The sequence below is a fragment of the Oryx dammah genome, unplaced genomic scaffold, assembly GCF_014754425.2.
Source record: "Oryx dammah isolate SB20612 unplaced genomic scaffold, SCBI_Odam_1.1 HiC_scaffold_2, whole genome shotgun sequence".
Classification (NCBI taxonomy): Eukaryota; Metazoa; Chordata; class Mammalia; order Artiodactyla; family Bovidae; genus Oryx; species Oryx dammah.
Window position 1 is genome coordinate 97952076 of NW_024070186.1, and position 22212 is coordinate 97974287.

The following is a 22212-nucleotide window of genomic DNA, read 5'->3' on the forward strand; positions in this document are numbered from 1 at the left end:
TTTCCAACCTGAAGCCCATCTATCTCCTACCTCACAATCATCTTTGGGAGCCCAAGAAAGTTGATATTGCTTAAGTAAGACTCTTTGGAACAACATTTTTAGGATTGCTTTCTATGATAATTTAGGATTGCTTTGTATGATAATTTTGTACATAAACTACAAAAGATAACCATTCACATTTTTTTATACTTTACAGTGCTGTGGTTTTTTTTTTTGTTGTTGTTGTTCCTTTGCTTTTTACCTGAGCAAACTGTAAGGGCAGATGCAAACTGAAAAAGAAAAAATTAATTTTCTCTGGTGGAAAAATAAACGGAGAGATAACCCTCCTCTCTTTAGAGCATTTTTCTTAGAAAGCTTGTAAATTCTTTATCTGCACCTGTGAGATGTTAATCTTTTTAAAAGCAAAATAAGCCTCTTGCTAGTTTTATAACCCTGATGTTTCCTCCACGACCTGGGAGCCACCTCTTTCAAACAACAGGGATGATAAGACCCCATCTCCTAGTTTCTCTGAGTGTGTAATTTCCATAGGTGTCTTGATTCAAGTTGCAAACTAACTCCTGTCTTTAAGAAGTGAGTTTATTTTTCCTTTGGATAAAGCCAATTAGCTAACCCAGCTGCCCCAATTACCAGATGAATTTAGGATAAACTGATATGACATACAATGCTGTCAAGTCCTCTAACTTGAGGGCTAGTTATTACTTATCTTTAGAATATGTGTAATGGCTGTATCTGCCTGACTACATAAAAAGAGATTTCTTTCTGCCTTCACAATCTCTTTTGCAGATTGCTTGTGATGTCCATCACACTCTAATTTAATGCTTATTCAATAATAGAACCAAGTGTTTTCTTTCTCTTTTACTTTTGCAGAGGTTTTCTGGGTGGGTAGGATATTTTGTTTTTAATTATATTTCTCCAGTGCAACATTTTCTAGGGTAAAAAATCTACCTTGTTCACTCATTTAATCAGAGACATTAAAAAAATGTTTTGAGCAATGGCGTCACTATAAAAAGTATACGTTCTCCCAAGAGAATACATTCAAAGCAACAATCATATTTAGAAGTGTGAATGGTGCATAGAACAAATCTAGTCCATGGAACTTCTGGTCTAAGTTGACATGAGTGTCTAGTTCTGTTCCTTTTGCAGGGCTGAGGGGTAGACAGAATGGTTACATTGGTTGACTAGAAGTTTTGATTAAATTTTAAGAGACAGAAAGTGGACACTAATGGATAAGCCACAGTGTGGAGAAATTCTCAGCTCAAAAAATACACAAGAGAAGGTTGAAGCTATGCCACTCCAGAGAGACTCCACACTGAGAATCACAAAGAGTGACGGCTAGACCAGGGACCAATATCAGGTAACTGCCTGGTGAGCTCTCTGGTAGAGGTCAGCCACACTCACCCACATCTCCCAACACAGTGGAGTCTTGTATCTTTGCAGCCTCATCATCATTTGCTGTTGTCCACTGTTTTAGTGCTTAATTTTAGCAATTCTATTAGATGTGTCATTTATTTAATTGTGCTTTTAATCTGTACTTTTCTATGATAGTGTGCAATTTTTCATATGCTTATTTTGCCATATATCTCCTTTGGTAAAGCATCTGCCCGTTTTTTTTTTTTTTTCTCTCATTAAACTTTTTTTGATGGGTCTCAAATTCTGTGACAGATTTTTGGTCAAGTTGTTTTCATTAAAAAGTACTGATTTTACAAACAAATAACTTAAACTGCCACACACAAAACATATGGACCACAAAAACATTCTCCTTTCCTTCTGAAGGTTTTACAATGCAGTTGTGTCATTAACCAGTCTTTTACTACTAAACTTAAATGGGCAATTGAGATAAACAGTTCTGAGACCATTCTTCCAACGCTGATTAATCCTGGGGTGGCAGGTATGAGGGGTAACATTCATGTAGCCTTCTGAGCTTTCTGGGCAGACTTGATGACCTTGCCAGCTCCAGCTGCCTTCTTGTCCACTGCTCTGATGACACCCACAGCAACTGTCTGTCTCATGTCACGCACAGCAAAACGGCCCTGGGGAGGATAGTCAGAGAAGCTCTCGACACACACGGGCTAGCCAGGAACCGTATCAACGATGGCAGCATCACCACATTTCAAGAATTTAGGGCCATCTTCCAGCTTTTTCCCAGAAAGATGATCAATCTTCTCCTTCAGGTCAGCAAACTTGCAAGGAACGTGAGCTGTGTGACAGTCCAGCACAGGTGCATATCCAGCACTGGCTTGGCCTGGATGGTTCCAAATAATCAGCTGAGCTGTGAAGCCAGCCGCTTCCATCGGTGGGGCACTTTTGCTGTCACCAGCCACACTGCCATGACAAACATCTTTGACAGACACGTTCTTGACATTGGAGCCCACACTGTCCCCAGGAAGGGCTTCACTCAGTGCTTCATGGTGCATTTCTGCAGACTTCACTTCAGTTGTTACGCTGACTGGAGCAAAGGGGGCCACCATGCCAGGTTTGAGAACACCAGTCTCCACCCGACCCACAGGGACAGTACTGATACCACCAATTTTATAGACATCCTGGAGGGGCAAACGCAAGGGTTTGTCAGTTGGGTGAGTTGGTGGCAGGATGCAATCCAGAGCTTCAAGCAGGGTGGTTCCACTGGCATTGCTGTCCTTACGAGCGACTTTCCATCCCTTGAACCATGGCGGGTTAGCACTTGGCTCCGGCATATTAGCACTTGGCTCCAGTATGTTGTCACCATTCCAGCCAGAAATTGGCACAAATACTACTGTGTCAGGGCTGTAGCCAATTTTCTTAATGTAGGTGCTGACTTCCTTAACAATTTCCTCGTATCTCTTCTGGCTGTAGGGTGGAATCCATTTTGTTAACTCCAACAATTAGTTGTTTCACACCCAGAGTGTAAGCCAGAAGGGCATGCTCATGGGTCTGCCCGTTCTTGGAGATACCAGCTTCAAATCCACCAACGCCAGCAGCAACAATCAGGACAGAACAGTCAGCCTGGGATGTGCCTGGTTTTGATGAAGTCTCTGTGTCCTGGGGCATCAATGATGGTAACATAGTACTTGCTGGTCTCAAATTTCCACAGGGAGATATCAATGGTGATACCACACTCACATTCAGCTTTCAGTATGTCCAAGACCCAGGCATACTTGAAGGAGCCCTTTTCCATCTCGGCAGCCTCCTTCTCAAACTTTTCAATTGGTTCTTGTCAACCCCGCTACATTTGTAGATCAGATGGCCAGTCATGGTAGACTTCCCTGAGTCTACATGCCCAATGACAACAATGTTGATGTGGGTCTTTTCCTCTCCCATTTTTGCTTGGGTTTAGTGGTGGTTTTCATGACACCTGTGTCCTGGCGGCAAACCCGTTGTGAAAAAGCTAATCTGCCCATTTTTTAATAGGGTTGTTTGTGTTCTTACTGTTAACTTTTAAGAATAGTTTCTATTGTAGATACATGTGTATGTTGGTTTTTTTAATCAGATATGAGATTTACAACTATTTTCTTCCTGTTTGTGTCTTATATTTTCACCCTCTAAAATGTATCTTTTGCATAGCAAAAGATTTTAATTTTGATAAAGTACAACTTATTGATTCTTTCTTGTATGAATCATGCTATTGGTGTTACATCTAAAGATTCATCATCAAATTCAAACAGAGATTTCCTCTAGGAGAAAAACCCAGATGTTTTCTTCTACAAATTCTACAGTTTTATATTTAGTTCTATGATCCATTTTGAGGTAATTTATGTAAATAGTGTGAGTTTTCCTTCAAGTTTCATTCATTTTTCTGCATATGGACATCTAACTGTTCCAGTACCATTTGTTGAAGATTAACTTTTCTCCATTAAATTATTTCTGCATTTGCACCTTTGTCAAAAATGAGTTCACAATATTTGTTATGAATTTATATCTGAGATATTTTCTGTTCCATTTATCTAAATGTCTATCCTTGGCAAATCTCAGACTGTCTTGATTACTACAGATTCATAGTAAGTCTTGAAATTGAGTAATGTATTTCTTCCAGCTTTGTTCTTCTTTTTCAGAATTATTTTGGCTATTCTATATCCTTTGTTTTTTCCATACAAATTTTAAAATCAGTTTGTCTATTTCCTCATCTATGAAAAAGTATTCTGGGATTTTTTCATTTGAGAGAACTGAGACTTCAACAAGATTGAGTCTTCCAATCTGTAAACATTTATTTCTACTTCTTTTGTTAATGTGTTACATTTGTTAGCATACAGAGCCTACATGTTTGTTAGATTTATACCTACATACGAAGAATTGATGCTTTTGAACTGTGGTGTTGGAGAAGACTCTTGAGAGTCCCTTGGACTGCAAGGAGATCCAACCAACCCATTCTGAAGGAGATCAGCCCTGGGATTTCTTTGGAAGGAATGATGCTAAAGCTGAAACTCCAGTACTTTGGCCACCTCATGGGAAGAGTTGACTCATTGGAAAAGACTCTGATGCTGGGAGGGATTAGGGGCAAGAGGAGAAGGGGACGACATGAGATGGCTGGATGGCATCACGGACTCGATGGACGTGAGTCTGAGTGAACTCCGGGAGATGGTGATGGACAGGGAGGCCTGGAGTGCTGCGATTCATGGGGTTGCAAAGAGTCAGACACGACTGAGCGACTGAACTGAACTGAACTTCATTATTGGGAAGTTCTGATGTAAATGTTATTTTTAAAATTTTAATTCCAATTGTTCTCTGCTAGTGTATATAATGGCACCCCACTCCAGTGATCTTGCCTGGAGAATCCCATGGATGGAGGAGCCTGGTAGGCTGCAGTCCATGGGGTCACTAGGAGTTGGACACGACTGAGAGACTTCACTTTCACTTTTTACTTTCCTGCATTGGAGAAGGAAATGGCAACCCACTCCAGTGTTCTTGCCTGGAGAATCCCAGGGACGGGGGAGCCTGGTGGGCTGCCGTCTCTGGGGTCGCACAGAGTTGGACACGACTGAAGCGACTTAGCAGCAGCACCAGCAGCAGTGTATATAAATGTTTCTTTTAGCTTCAAATGATTTTCAATTCTGTTAACGTTGTTATTTATTCGCTAAGTCATGTCCAACTCTTTTCTGACCCTATGGAGTGTAGCCTGCCAGGCTCCTCTGTCCATGGGACTTCCCAGGCAAGAACACTGGAGTGGTTCCCGTTTCCTTCTCCAGGGGGTCTTCCCGACCCAGGGATCAAATCTGCATCTCCTTCACTGGCAGGCAGACTCTTTACCACCGAGACACCACGAAATTCATTCATTAAATCTAGACGTTTTTGTAGATTATCTTAGATTTTCTAAATGAATAATCATGTCTATTGGCAATAAAGTTAGTTTCTATTTCCTATTCTCCTAATGTATATGCCTTTTATTTCAAGTCTACTGCACTTACTGCACTTACTGCACTTAAACTTCTAGTAAAATGTTGAGTCATACCTGAATGGTGCAGTGGTTTTCCCTACGTTCTTCAATTTAAGTCTGAATTTGGTAATAAGGAGATCTGGGCCACAGTCAGCTCCTGGTCTTGTTTTTGTTGACTGTATAGAGCTTCTCCATCTTTGGCTGCAAAGAATATAATCAATCTGATTTCGGTGTTGACCATCTAGTGATGTCCATATGTAGAGTCTTCTCTTGTGTTGTTGGAAGAGGGTGTTTCCTATGACCAGTGCATTCTCTTGGCAAAACTCTATTAGTCTTTGCCCTGCTTCATTCTGCATTCCAGGGCCAAATTTGCCTGTTACCCCAGGTGTTTCCTGACTTCCTACTTTTGCATTCCAGTCCCCTATAATGAAAAGGACATCTTTTTTGGGTGTTAGTTCTAGAAGGTCTTGTAGGTCTTCACAGAACTGTTCAACTTCAGCTTCTTCAGCATTATTTGTTGGGGCATAGACTTGGATTACTGTGATATTGAATGGTTTGCCTTGGAAACGAACAGAGATCATTCTGTCGTTTTTGAGACTGCATCCAAGTACTGCATTTCGGACTCTTTTGTTGACCATGATGGCTACTCCATTTCTTCTAAGGGATTCCTGCCCACAGCAGTAGATATAATGGTCATCTGAGTTAAATTCACCCATTCCAGTCCATTTTAGTTCACTGATTCCTAGAATGTCGATGTTCACTCTTGCCATCTCCTGTTTGACCACTTCCAATTTGCCTTGATTCATGGACCTGACATTCCAGGTTCCTACGCAATATTGCTCTTTACAACATTGGACGTTGCTTCTATCACCAGTCACATCCACAGCTGGGTATTGTTTTTGCTTTGGCTTCATCCCTTCATTCTTTCTGGAGTTATTTCTCCACTGATCTCCAGTAGTATATTGGGCACCTATTGACCTGGGGAGTTCCTCTTTCAGTATCCTATCATTTTGCCTTTTCATACTGTTCATGGGGTTCTCAAGGCAAGAATACTGAAGTGGTTTGCCATTCCCTTCTCCAGTGGACCACATTCTGTCAGACCTCTCCACCATGACCCGCCTGTCCTGGGTGGCCCCACAAGGCATGGCTTAGTTTCATTGAGTTAGACAAGGCTGTGGTCCATGTGATCAGATTGGCTAGTTTACCGTGATTATGGTTTCAGTGTGTCTGCCCTCAGATGCCCTCTCACAACACCTACTGTCTTACTTGGGTACACCACCCTTATGGCAGAGAGTGAAGAGGAACTAAAAAGCCTCTTGATGAAAGTGAAAGTGGAGAGTAAAAAAGATGGCTTAAAGCTCAACATTCAGAAAACAAAGATCATGGCATCTGGTCCCATCACTTCATGGAAAATCAATGGGGAAACAGTGGAAACAGTGTCAGACTTTATTTTTTTGGGCTCCAAAATCACTGCAGCCATGAAATTAAAAGACGCTTACTCCTTGGAAGGAAAGTTATGACCAACCTAGATAGCATAGTAAAAAGCAGAGACATTACTTTGCCAACAAAGGTCCGTCTAGTCAAGGCTATGGTTTTTCCAGTGGTCATGTATGGATGTGAGAGTTGGACCGTGAACAAAGCTGAGCACCAAAGAATTGATGCTTTTGAACTGTGGTGTTGGAGAAGACTCTTGAGAGTCCCTTGGACTGCATGGAGGTTCAACCAGTCCATCCTGAAGGAGATCAGTCCTGGGTGTTCATTGGAAGGACTGATGCTAAAGCTGAAACTCCAGTACTATGGCCACCTCATGCGAAGAGTTGACTCATTGGAAAGACCCTGATGCTGGGAGGGATTGGGGGCAGGAGGAAAAGGGGACAACAGAGGATTAGATGGTTGGATGGCATCACCGACTGGATGGACATGAGTTTGAGTGAACTCCGGGAGTTGGTGATGGACAGGGAGGCCTGGCGTGCTGCGATTCATGGGGTTGCAAAGAGTCAGACATGACTGAGCGACTGAAGTGAACTGAACTGAACTGAAAATGCTGAGTAAGAATAGTGAGAGAAGACATTTTTACCTAGTTTGTAATTTTAGGTGGAAGGCATTCAGTCTCTCATCATTAAGTACAATGTTGCTGCTGCTACTGCTGCTAAGTCCCTTCAGTCGTGTCTGACTCTGTGGGACCCCATAGACGGTAGCCCACCGGGCTCCCCCATCCCTGGGATTTTCCAGCCAAGAACACTGGAGTGGGTTGCCATTTAGTTGGAGGTTTTTCATAGTTTCTTCTAAGGAAGTAGAATAAGTTCTATTTCTAACTTGCTGAGAGATTTATTATGAAAGAATGTTGAATTCTGTCAAATACTTTTTTCTGCATCTATTGAGATGATTATATAGTTTTTCATATTAGGTCTAAGATGATAAAATACATTGATTGATTTTTCTTTTTTTTTTTTAACATGGTGAACCATTCCTGGAATGAACCTCACTTGGTCATAATCCATAATCTCTTTTTTAAATTGCTGAATCTCATATGCTAATATTTTGTTTCAACTCTTTATTTCTATGTTCATGACAGATATCAGTCTGTTCCTAGAATGTTTCTGTCTGGTTTTGGTATTTTGGTAATACTAATCTCATAAAATGAGTTGGGAAGTGATCCTTCTTATTTTCTGGAAGGAATGATACTATTTCTTACATAAATGGTTGATAGAATTCACCACTGACACTGTCTACATTGAGTTTTCTTTTTATGGAAGGTTCTTAACTACAAATTCAATTTCTTTAGCTATAGAGCTATTCCAGCTATATGTTTCTTCTTGTATGAGGTTTGGTAGTTTGTGTTTTTCAAGAAATTGGTCTATTTTATCTAAATTATTGCATTATGGGCTTAGAGTTGTTCACAGTATTTCTTTATTATCCTTTTAATATTCAGGGGATCAGCAGTGATGAACCTTCATCCACTGCTGATATTGGTAATACATGTAACCTATCATTTCTCTTGGTTAACCAGATTCTCGGCCTATCAATTTTATCAATTTTTTCAGAGAACCAACTTTGGCTTCATTGATTTTCTCTACTTTTTCCTCTGTTTCCAATTTCCTTAATTTATGCTCTAGTCTTTATCATTTCTTTCCCTTTGGTAGCTTTAGGTTTAATTTCCTCTTCTTTTATAGATTTATTAGGTATAACCTTAGTTATTGATTCTACTTTCTTTTTATTTTTAAAAATGTTCATTTAATGCTGTACATTTCCTCTATATAGTTACTTTAGATCAACTTCACAAACTGTTATTTTCACTTAGTTCTACTGTATTTCACACTGTTAAACTATTATGATTCTTAACAACTCTTTATACCCCCAAAATACTGTGATACTACTTTCTTCTGGATCTTCACACATTATTTGACCTTTCCTTCTAAATTTGAGTTTTACTGGATTTTCTTCTACTGATGCCATGATTCTTTTGTTAGTGTTACCTTAACTCTATATGTTATCCATGGTTGAGCTCATCTATTCTGCTGATTTTAAGTGACACTGATAATTCATTTACTCACTCATTTCTCTATCCATCAACCATCTATTCAATCACTGGGTACCCATTATTATATGTCAAATACTGACCTTTGTACTAGAGTTACAATAGCAAATAATATAGATAAAAGTGAAAGTGTAATCACAGTCATTTCCGACTCTTTATGACCCCAAGGACTGTAGCTCACCAGGCTCCTCTATCCATAGAATTCTCCAGGCAAGAATACTGGAGTGGGTTGCCGGGCCCTCCTCCAGGGAATCTTCCCGACCCAGGGATTTAACCTCTTATGTCTCCTGCATTAGCAGGTGGGTTCTTTACCACTTGTGCCACCTGGGAAGCCCAATAATATAAATAGTTCAGTTCAGTCACTCAGTTGTATCCGACTCTTTGTGATCCCATGGACTGCAGCACACCAGGCCTCCCTGTCCATCACCAACTCCTGGAGCTTGCTCAAACTCATGTCCATCGAGTCGGTGATGCCATCCAACCATCTCATCCTCTGTTGTCCCCTTCTCCTCCTGCCTTGATCTTTCCCAGCATCAGGGTCTTTTCAAATGAGCCAACTCTTTGCATCAGGTGGCCAAAGTATTGGAGTTTCAGCTTCAGCATCAGTTCTTCCAGTGAATATTCAGGACTGATTTCCTTTAGGATTGACTGGTTTGATCTCCCTGCAGTCCAAGAGACTCTGAGGATTGTGAAGGACACTACAAGAGTACATACTAGAGGTATCTATCCAGAGGTGATAGTTACAATAATAACACTGGTCACCAACCACTGTGCCGGATCAGGACCTTTCTCTATCAGATATAAAAGCTTTCATTGCTGGATTATGGAAAGGCCCTGGGAATCCTACAAAAGAAGACAGGAGAGCTAAGGTATGAGGAGTCACTTGGTGGGGGCTCAGTGTTTCCACACTTTAACTACTACTACTACTGTTACTCTGGTGAGCAGTAGATGAATATTAGAGCTGTACCAGCCCAGTCAAACTTACAGTAAAGGCATGCCTAAATGAGAAATATAAACAAAATATATATGCAAATAGACATAATACATTAATATATATTTTAAAATATATAAATAAAAGACAACCAGGTATAGAAGAGGGAAAACAATTCTAGGTAAAATGAAGTAAAAAAGCCCCAAAACAAAAGGAAATGACATATATAAAGAAAACTGACTTCAAAAAAGACTGGAGACTGAAGGGAACTTGATAAAGAGAGATGAGAGGATAATTAATATATACAAAAGGCCACATAGAAAGGCAGTCAACTTTATTCTAAGGTCACTGGAATACCATTCATAAAGGGTTTTAAACTGATCAGATGTGCATCTTAGAAAAACCACTATATCTATAGCCCTGAATAGAATGAAGGCATGTAAGACTAGGAGAGAGATCAGTTAGAAGGATACTGTGGTGCACACTAAATTTTTATTTCCACCTTGCTAAAACTGTTCATATAACCTGAATCATAGTGATTTGTTTATATATGATGTTTTTCCACTGGACTCCAAGTTCTTCAGAAACATCATGGTCTCTGACACAGACTGAGTACTAAGAAATATTAATTGAACTAACCTATAAAAGTGTGAAACTGTGGATTTGAAATGTCAGTGAGTCGTTTTATAAAATTAAAGGTTAAAGGTTCTCTGTTTCAGAAAACAGTGATCCAATATGTGGTTAAATCTAAGAAGTTAAAGTCATTTGTACAGAATGATCCCAATTATATATTTTAATTTGTGTTAGTTCAGTCTCTCAGTCATGTCTGACTCTTTGTGACCCCATGAACTGCAGCACACCAGGCCTCCATGTCCATCACCAACTCCCGAAGCTTGTTCAAACTCATGTCCATAGAATTGGTGATGCCACCCAACCGTCTCATCCTCTTGTCCTTCTCCTCCTGCCTTCAATTTTTCCCAGCATCAGGGTCTATTCCAAGGAGTCAGTTCTTCATATCAGGTGGCCAAAGTATTGGAGTTTCAGCTTCAGCATCAGTCCTTGCAATAAATTTTCAGGACTGATTTCCTTTAGGATGGACCCATCTAGAGGGATGGTCCTTTGGATGGGTCTCTGGTTAATTTGTATAGGTATGTAATTTTTGTTAATATTTTGTCCATATTTTTCAGTATATATATGTGCTTTTTAAAAAATTTACAATTTTTGTATTTTTCCTCACTGCTATAATAAACCTGTTCATTGTATAAAACTTGGAATATACAGACATTTACAAAGTAGAAATCTAAAACCACCTATAACTGTACTATCCAGATACAGTGTCAATGACACACATATCTATACAACTTCATTTTATCATCTGATGACAGATGATAAGAGGCTGTTTATCTTGAAAAACAGTTTCTGCTGAGCATAAAGGCGTAAATATTCTATTAATATTATCACTCATCAACTCTATTTTGATGAGGTAGTAAAAGAGTTTTTGTACCTTCTTGACTTTTCTTATTTTTTACCTGCCATCAGCTTCTCTGTATCAGGCAGATGTGAGAACTATCTTTTACTCTTCATTCCTGTCTTTATAGGTGGAACTTGAAATCTGCAACAATAAAAAATTATTTTTCTGTTTAATTATAATCATCACTAAATGAGCTGAATTGTAGTATCTTAGAAAATAAAATTTAAATGGACTTTAAAATCATACCCTTTTTGTGCAATATTCTGTATGTCTTTATATGAAAAACCACATAAAATCAACATTTCAAAAAAAACACCAAAAGGAAGCCAAGGATGCTTCCAGGATGATGGAGTGAGAACTTTGGCAACTATTCTGCAAAATCAAACATATAGCTGGCGGGGGGGGGGGGAAACTGTCAAAAACAATCATCTCAATTGACTGGAAATTGACCATAGGCATACAATAAAATGAGAAGTATTTCATCAGGAAAAGCTACTGAATCTGGGTATGAACATCAGAAGTCTGTGGCATTCTTTCCTGGGCCTGCTCCCATTACTCATTCTTCTCCACAAGTTAGGTCAGTGTAGTAGTTCTGCAAAGGTGGAACAGGCCATGAAAACTAGCAGTGAGGCTGACAGAGCAGGGCTAAGTTGATTCAGAGTGGCGAACAGAAAACCTATCCCAGGAGGCAATGGCACTCCACTCCAGTACTCTTGCCCGAAAAATCCCATGGACGGAGGAGCCTGGTAGGCTGCAGTCCACGGGGTCGCGAAGAGTCGGACACGACTGAGTGACTTCACTTTCACTTTTCACTTTCATGCATTGAAGGAAATGACAACCCACTCCAGTATTCTCGCCTGGAGGATCCCAGGGACGGGGGAGCCTGGTGGTTGCACACAGTCGGATACAACTGAAGCGACTTAGCAGCAGCAGCATCCCAGGAGTGAAGGGAAAATTTCTGAAGCTATCCAAGCAAGTGTGAGGTTGAAATCTCTATTAGTACAAGAACAAGCAGACTGTCAGATTAGTAGGGGACTTAACAGAGAGATTGTAGAGGAGAGGCAGCCATAGATGAACTTAATACACTCTTCATGTAATCCTAGATAAACAAGGGCTACAAGCATGTTGCAAGAGAGATTGGAGAAATCCCAAACTATCCACACACTCCTGGTATCAGGGAAATTAACATGGAGGAAGTCTTGTTCAGGCTTCAGAAGCAGGATAGCAGGCCCCTGACTTTGCTTCTAACCTGCCTGGACACTGACCAAATTCTGTGCTTGCCTGAAAGAACAGAGAGTCTGGCAGCACTTTAGATAAGAAAGGGAGTGGGTCTTGGAACTCTTGAGTACCTGGAGGTCTGACCAACTGCAGCGAGGTCTGATGAAATCCTATGACTCACAATATAAAACAAACAGCATTGTAACAATGTTAAAGTAAAACCAGAGGCGGATTTTTGCATGCAAACAGATGATATCAGTCTGCAGTCTGGGATTATAAGTGGGAGCCCCAGAAACTGCAATTTGAAGTCTGATCCACAGAGTGGATGCACTGCCCAGGTAGTGCATAACCTTTTCCCAACTGGGACTCCAAATAGCTGTTAAATGGGACTTCTTAGGGCTGTTTTTAAGTCTACATGTTGGTCAGGCTTCCCTGAAGAATCCACCTGCAGTGCAGGAGATCTGGGTTTGATTCCTGGTTTGGGAAGATCCCCTGGAGAAGGGCATGGCTACTCGCTCCAGTATTCTTAACTGGAAAACCCCAGGGACAGAGGAGCCAGGCAGGCTCAGTCCATGGGGTCACAAAGAGTCAGACACGACTAAGCACACACACATGCACATTGGTTGGCCCACTTTGGTGATGTATGTGCCGTAGTTCTCACTGTTGTTTCTATTTCTCTTTTCTCTTAATGACTGTACATTGAAATTAAGTCAACTAATCCTCAATTAAATATTGAAATTGTTTACTGTGTGTAACAAGTGACTTTTGTTAACAAGTCCTCCAAACCTGAAACAAAAGTAATACCTTCAGCAAGACACCTGGATGGAAATACAGGAAGTCTCAAGGGAACATAAAAACAGGGACAAATTTAAAAATGACCTGAAATTTGAATGCACTACCCAATCTATACACAGATCTGTCAGCGGAAGCGGAAAGCCTTAGTGGCTTTCTGTATTTAAGCACAATTTCTGACTAATTGTTGGCTGATACAAGGGTTGACACAGGAAACTAGCCTTAAAAACAAACAACAACAATGATAATAAATGGAGCAAAGATCATTGTTTCCACACACTATAGAACAAACATATTTCACAGATTTACTCTAGGCAAATTCTAAACAAAAATCAGGAATGACAAGTTTTAGGAATAGGAAGGATGCCATCAGAATCCACAGCTGCTACAATATGTTATCTAAGTTTCCAATTTTCAAAAAAAATATGAAACATAAAAAGAAATAGGAAAATGTGACTCATAATAAGAAGAGAAAAAGCAAGCAATAGAGTCTTTCATGATTCAAAGATACTAGATTTAGCAAAGATATCAAAGCAGTTATTTAAAATATCTTCAATGAACTAATGAGAACAATGCTCAAAGAACTCAGGAAAAGTATGACGACAGTGACTCATATCAACAAGTAGAGAATCTCAACAGAGAATCTTAATGAATAACTTTTGTTAATTAAAAAAAAAAAGACCTGACATTCTGAAGTTGAAAACTATAATCACCAAAATAAAAAATTCACTAGAGGGGTACAAAAGAAGATTCAAAATGGCAGAGAAAGAATCAGTGAACTAAAGACAGATGAATAAAACTTACCCAATTTGAAGAACAGAAACAAAAAAGTTTGAAGAAAATAAACAAGAGACTCAGAGACCTGTGTGGCAGCATTAAGGGCATCAAAATGCATGTAATGAGAGTATCAGAAGGAAAAGGAGCCAGAAAAATATGTAAGTACTGGTCAAATTCTTAAAAATTTGAGGACAATGTACAAATCAAAGAAGAGTAATGAATCGCAAATAAGATAAAGACAAGAGATTCAGACTTAGACACATTAAAGTGAAATTGATATACACATAGAACAAACATATGTACCATACATATAAAACACATATGAGACATACATATATATAAAGGCAGGGGAGAGATAATGGAGCTAGGATGGAACAAAGGTTCACTATTTTAGCAGAATTAAGTTAGTAATCTGAAGTGTACAGTGAGAGGTTATGATGTACACTGTAATCCCTCATGCAATCCTTTAAAAACACTCAACTACATTTTTTAAATCAAGAGGAACTGATGTGGTATCCTAAAAAGTATTTATTTGACACATAAAGGGGGAGCAGAGGAACAAAAATATATATGAGATACAGAGAAAACAACAAAATGGCTATTTATAAATCCAAGTTATCTCCAGTTAATTTGTAAATTTTCAGTTAAAGTATAAATATATATTATAAATACAATAAATATAAATAAATTAAACACAGAGACTGTCAAACTGGATAAAAATAGACCCAACTATACTCTGTCCACAAGAGACACACAACCTAGATACAAAGACACAAAGAGGCTGAAAGTAAAAGAATGAACATATACACCATGCAAACAGTGATCACAAGAAAATTGGAGTTCCTATACCACTATCAGCTGAAATAGACTTTAAGGCAAGAAATATTACTAGAGATTAAGATATGTTCATAATGATAAAAGAGTCAATACATGAGGAAGAGGAACTAAAGAGCCTCCTGATGAGGGTAAAAGAGGACAGTGAAAAAGCTAGCTTAAAACTTTCAAAAATCTAAGATCATGACATCAGGTCCCATCACTTCATGGCAAATGGGAAAAAGTGGAAGCAATAACAGATTTTATTTTCTTGGGCTCCAAAATCATTGCAGACAGTGATTCAGCCATGAAATTAAAAGATGCTTGCTCCTTGGAAGGAAAGCTCTGAAAAACCCAGACAGCATATTAAAAAAGAGAGACATCACTTTACTGACAAAAGTCCATACGGTCAAAGCTATGGTTTTTCCAGTAGTCACGCATGGATGTGAGAGCTGACCATAAAGAAGAGCAAGTGCTGAAGAATTGATGATTTTGAACTGTGGTACTGGAGAGTTCCTTGGACTGCAAGGAGATCAAACCAGTCAATTTTAAAGAAAATCAACCCTGAATTTCATTGGAAGGACTGATGCTGAGGCTGAAACTCCAATACTTTGGCCACCTGATACGAAAAGCTGACTCACTGAAAAAGGCCCTGATGCTGGGAAAGACTGAAGGCCAAAGGAGAAGGGGATGGGAGATGATGACATGTTAGACATTAATAGCATCACCGATTCAATGGTCATGAATTTGAGCAAACTCCAGGAGATAACGGAGCATAGAGGAGCCTGGCGTGCTGCAGTCCATGGGGTTGCAAACAGTCAGACACGACTTGGCAATTGAACAACAAAACATACTGATGCCAATTATACCAAAGGAAAAAAAGTTCACACACATACAGGGGGAAAAAATGAAGGAAATATATCAAAATAGTTTTCTCTGGTTGGTAAGAAAACAAGGAATTTCACTTTTCTTCTTTGTATAATTTTCTATTTCCAAATTTTTAAAAATTCCTAAAATTTACAAAAATTGAAATTACATAAAAAGTTAAATTTCAAGTTTAAGTTGACATACAGAGTGAAATAAGTTAGAAAGAGAAAGACTAATATTGTATAATACCATTTATATGTAGAATCTAGAAAAATGGTACAGATGAACTTATTTGTAAAGCAGAGATAGAGTCACAGATGTAGAAAACAATCTTATAGTTACCAAGGGGGTAAGAGGGTGAAATAAACAGGGAGGTTGGGATTGACAAATAAACATTACTATGTATAAAATAAATAACTAATAAGAACATACTGTATAACCCAAGGAACTCTACTCAGTGCTCTGTGGTGACCTAAATGGGAAGGAAATCTAAAAAAGAGACAATATATGTATATGTATAACTGATTTTCTTTGCTATACAGCAGAAACGAATACAACATTATAAAGCAACTATACTGCAATAAAAATTGTTTAAAAATTTAACAAGATAAATTGCATAATTTGAAAAACTATTATAATTTATTCAAAATTATTTCATTTTATTTTACACTGAAGGCAATGTTCATGTTCATTTGGTCTTTATCCATTTTTAAAAAATCTTGAGATATAATTGACATCTAACTGTATGAATTTATCCACTTTTATTTATTCATATACTTGAATGAATTTAAGGTATACAATGTGTTAATTAATACACTTAATTACTGCAATATGATTACCACTCTAGCACTAGCTAACACCTCCATCAAATCCCATAATTATCATTTCTTTTTGTGGTGAGAACATTTAACATCTAGTTTCTTAGCAACTTTTAAGTATATAATATAGTATTATTAACTGTATAATTATAATCAGGATGCTAAGTATCTGTACTTAAAGGTCCCAATTTCCTCTTTCTATAACATTATTTTCAAAAAAATAACAATCCTCTCACTCTAAGTAATTTAAATAGTTTTGGTGCATACTTCTACATGCAAACACAGTAAAATTCAATAAACTAGCATTTTGCAGTCCAAAAGTCTTAATGGCTTGCACCTAGCTAATCAAAAATGATCTGGCTGGAAAGTCTCAGTGATTAGTATCTGTGGCTCATGCCACAATCTCAGAACGGATTTTTAAGGCAATTTTGGCAACAGATTGGAATAAGATAAAGTGAAAAAATAAAGAGTAAATTAACTTGGTACATTAGTCATAAAAGACTAGATTGTACTGTATCAATAAGCAAACCTCAAAGTCTCAATGTCTTGTTTAAATATAAATGAACAATGTGGGTTGGCAAAAGCCTTAGCTCCACACTGTCCTAAGATAGGGACATATGCTAACAAGGGCTCCACCATCCTAGGACAGGAAAGATGGCAAATAGTGTACCAACTCTTAAGGGCTCCCCTCTAGAAACGACACACGTCATTTTGTTCACATTTCACTTTATTAGAACATAAACCAAGATAGAATATATGTTCAGCCATATCGCAACAAATTAAGAGAAGTAAAATTATATAGATTGTGTTTCACCACAATGAAATCAACCTACAGATCAATAACAGGAAGAGAGCACAAAAATCTCCAAACATCTGGATACTAAAATATACGTATCTAAATAATCAACAGATAAAAGAGAAAGCCTCAAGGGATATAAAAAAGTATACTGAACTGAATGAAAATGAAAATGCAATATATCAACATCTGTGGGTCACAATGAAAGCTAAGAAACAAATTTATAGCACTAAATGTACACATGAGGAAGGAGGAAAAGTGATAATCTCATTGTCCAACTCAAAACCTTAGAAGAGGAAGAGCAAAATAAACCCAACAAGAACAAAAAAGTGTGTATATATAATAAGATTACATATAGAACAGAAATCGATGAAACAGAAAAACAAAACAATTATGAAAAAAAGAGATGATTATTTTTAAATTATAGTGAAACTAGAAAACCTCTAAAAAGACTGACAAAGGAAAAAAAAAAAAAGCCTGGCGCAAGGGGCTACTGTCAATCCTCTCAAACCCCGCTGCTGGGGAATTCTCTGGCAGTTCAGTGGTTAAAATTTCGAGCTTTCACTGCCAAGGCTGTGGGTTCAATCCCTGGTCCAGGAACTAAGATCCCACAAGCCGCACAACCAAGGAGGCTGTCTTATATAGTTCACCCCAAAACAATTAAAATAGTAACATCAAAGATCATTGATCACAGATCACCATAACAAATATAATATTGAAAAAGTTCCAAACTGTGACACAGAAATGCAAAGTGAGCAAATGTTGTTGGAAAAATGATACTGATAGGCTTGCTCAACATAGGGTTCGTATACAAAACTTCAATTTGTAAAAAATGTAGTATCTGTGAGATGCAAACAAGTGAAATGCAATAAAACAAGGTATGGCTATATTGTAAAATTCAGATTCACACAGAATCTGAATTTTTTTTTCATGATATAAACCCTCAGTGAGGAGGCAAGAATGCCGAGAAAACTGTGTCTCTCACACTTTGCTAGTGGGAATGTACAATGGTATAGCACTCTAGAAAAGCTTGGCAGTTCTGTAGAACTAAACATGCAACTATCAGGTGACCCAGCAATTGCACTCCTGGGCATACATCCCAGAGGAAAACTTATGTTCACACAAACACCTGTACATCAATGTTTACAGCAGCTGTATTTATCGTAACCAAAAACTGGAAACAGCCCAGGTGTTCTTCAGTGGATAAATTCATCCATACCATGGAATGTTACTTAGCATTAAAAAGGAATGAACTATTGGTACAGAAAACAAAATGAATGGATCTCTAGGGAAATATGATGAGTGAAAACAGCCAAGATAGAGTGTTACATAACTGTACTATCCCCTTTATATAACATTCTTGAAATGACACAATTACAGAAATAGAAAACAGATTAGCAGTTGCCAAGGGTTAAGTAGGGGCAAGGGGAAGAAAGAAAATGGTTGTGTCTATAAAAGGGTTGTAACCTATAAAAAAAAGATGTTTGTAGTGATAGAAATGTTCTATAACTTGACCTTATCACTATCAATATGCTAGCTATGACACTGTACTACAGTTACCATTAGGGAATGTTACCATTAGGGAAAACTTTTTAAAGCATACAGAGTCTCTCATTATTTCTTAGAACCATGTGAATCTAAAATTATCTTGGGACTTTTCTGGTGGTCCAATGGCTAAGACTTGACCTTCCAGTGCAGAGGGTGTGGGTTCAAGCTCTTCATTCAGGAAATGAAGGTCCCTGAAGTGCAGCCAAAAAAAATTTTTTTTAAGGAAAAATAGTATTTGTCTCAAACTACAAGTGGAAAAAAAAAAAAAAGGAAAAGTCAGTAGGGATAGAACGAAGGTGTTAATTCTACGTAAGAGGGGGAAATGTTTAAAGTACTTATAATGCTGGTTCATATGTCAATGGGCTTCCCTGGTGGCTCAGACAGCAAAGAATCTGCCTGCAATGCAGAAGACCTGGGTTCAATCCCTGGGTCGGGAAGAACCCCTTGGAGAAGGGAATGGCTATCCACTCCAGTAATCTTGCCTGGAGAATGCCAGAGACAGAGGAGTCTGGTGGGCTACAGCCCTTAGAGTTGTAAAGTGCTGGACATGACTGAGTGACTGACACTTTCACACACTTTTTTCCAGATGTCAATACTCCATACCCTTATTTTTACTATCGTTAGGCCATTTTACTACTTTACTACTTATTACTAAGTAACATCTTAAGCAGAGAAATAATATAATTAAAATAATGTAATGACTGAGAAAAGTATGACTTCGGTCATAGAAGCTCAATCTGGTAGTTTGAGATGAAGTTTTTGAAGGACTAACATGCTATTTATTGAATCTCTCTCTGCTCACTCATAAAGTATTAAATCCAAGTCCCAAAACTTTATGAAAGATGAACTACAGTAAGTCCCAGTTTCTCACACCAACCCAAGCCCAAGTTTAGACAGATAAGCTTCCTTGTCTTCAATCTGCCCTTCCACAGAGGGTAAAACTCTTCAAGAGACATGGCTTTATAAAGAGTTTTCAGTTCTAATTTCTGCAAATTCAAGGCACCATCCGCTATCCCAGTGTGGCCATTAAACCTTTGGCTATTGAGACTAAGGAACTCCTCAGGGCTGCCTCGGCATACTTCATGTGCTCACCAATCTGGTAATCAGTTCCCTCTTCTCCTTTAGCCCTTAGGTATTTCCCTTGCTACCTGTAAGCCCAGAAAAGCATTTGATTACAAATATGTTTGTAACATTTCATCCAGAATTTCTAGGTACTTTGTAGCAAAAGAGCTTTTAAGTTAGATAGTCCTCTCTCCATACTGTCAAAAATGTTAGCTCCTATTCTTTATAATTAAGTCTAAAAGTGTTCAGAGACATAGATATTTCAAATAATATCTTCAATTAAAATTTTTAATTTCCTAAAATATGTTTTAATGCAATAGAAATTGGAATGAGTTTAATCTTTTCATCAATTTCCAAAGCGAAAATCCAAAATATCATTTTTAGCTTGAAAAAAAGTCAAGATATGTTGTAAAGGACAACGCATTATAGGAAGCCTCTTCTCCAAAGTTGCCAGAGTATGTTATAAACATACTAATTAATCCTCTTGGGCATTTCAAAACAATTTTTACAGTGAAACATTAATTAATCACCATGATGTACCTATAGACCAGGACTGTGGCAAGTTTCATCCCCCACAAGTGGAAAAGTTCACCTGTGAATAACAATACTATGATCACACCATAAGTCAAGGACAAAGCACACAAGAAATCAATCCTGTACAATCAGAAAAACTAGACCATGACCTAGAAGAAAATCAAATCCAAATATGTTTACTAAAACATAGGAGAAGGCAATGGCAACCTACTCCAGTACTCTTGCCTGGAAAATCCCATGGGCGGAGGAACCTGGTAGGCTGCAGTCCATGGGGTTGCTAAGAGCCGGACATGACTGAGTGACTTCACTTTCACTTTTCACTTTCATGCATTGGAGAAGGAAATGGCAACCCACTCCAGTGTTCTTGCCTAGAGAATCCCAGGGATGGGGGAGCCTGGTGGGCTGCCGTCTATGGGGTCCCACAGAGTTGGACACGACTGAAGCGACTTAGCAGAGCCGCAGCAGCAGGCATACTATTTATTTGTACATGGGCTTCCCTGTAGCTCAGTGGTAGAGAATCCGCCTGTGATGCAGGAGACAAAGAGACACAGGTTTCATCCCTGGGTTGGAAAGAGCCCCTGGAAGAAGGCAATGGCAACCCACTCTAGTATTCTTGCCTAGAGAATCCCACAGACAGAAGGGCCTGACAGGCTATAGTCAGTGGGGCCTCGAAGTGTTGGACAAAACTGAAGCAGCTTAGCATGCATGCATATACAAGTGACAAATATTTTTAAATGCAAACTTAATAGTAATGAGCTACCAAGGTACAAAAGACTGCTTAATATTATAGTAAGTACTTAACCCAAAGCATTAATACTTGTATTAAAAAAAAATCCAGTAAAGGATGTCATCTTATAAACCTACATAACAGAATATCTCTTTTCCTACTCCCAATAGCTGCGAGCTCTGCATCACTAAGAGGTTTTACTAAATAAATGCTTCTGCTGCAGAGCTCTGTATGCTTTTCCTCTGGGACCTAATCCATGGGGAATACATCATTACTTTAGTCAGGAAAGAAAATAAGGGTTTTGATTTGGGGGTTTTTTCCTTCAGCTATATTTCTAAGAATTTTTAAAAAATAATTTTATTTATTTCTTATTTTTGGCTATGCGGGGTCTTCACTTCTATGTGGGCTTTGCTCTAGCTGTGGAGAGTGAGGGCTACTCTCTAGTTGCAGCGTGCAGGTCTCTCACTTTGGCAGCTTCTCTTCTTGCAGAGCATGGGTTCTAGGGCACATGGGCTCAGTAATTGTGGCTCTCAGGCTCTAGAGCACAGGCTCAGCTGTTGTGGCACATGGGCATAGCTGTTGCTCCGTGGCATGTGAGACCTTCCTGGACCAGGGATCGAAACCACGTCTGCTGCACTGGCAGGTATATTCTTTACCACTGAGCCACCAGAGAAGCCCTTTGCTATGTATTTTTCCTAACTGTTAAAGGGCAAAGCACAAATATTTACTTGCTATTAACTTCATTTTAAATTTAATTTCATTTCACGTAATTTTTACTGTTACATTAGGAATTAAAAATTAATGATAAAACTCATCCTCCACATACTAGGATTAAATACTTTCATTTTAAAATTTAAAAAATTAAACAAACAAGATTCCTTATGTTTGTAAGATGGAAATCAAAAATCGGTAGCTGGTGATTTCAGTATCTATTGCCATGGTGATTTAATTTAAAGTCCTACTATCAGAAAGA

General features: G+C 38.5%; 1 protein-coding gene and 1 pseudogene across 2 annotated transcripts in view; both read right to left on the reverse strand.

Annotated features, from left to right (window-relative positions):
- Positions 1–22212, reverse strand: part of GRAMD1C (GRAM domain containing 1C) — a 98324-nt gene that overhangs the window by 63764 nt on the left and 12348 nt on the right. For both annotated transcript variants that reach the window (XM_040224530.1, XM_040224523.1), the window contains one exon: positions 11346–11428. The gene's annotated coding sequence lies outside the window, so the exon portion shown is untranslated. The remainder of the gene's footprint in view (positions 1–11345; positions 11429–22212) is intronic.
- Positions 1905–3717, reverse strand: LOC120881925 (annotated as a pseudogene).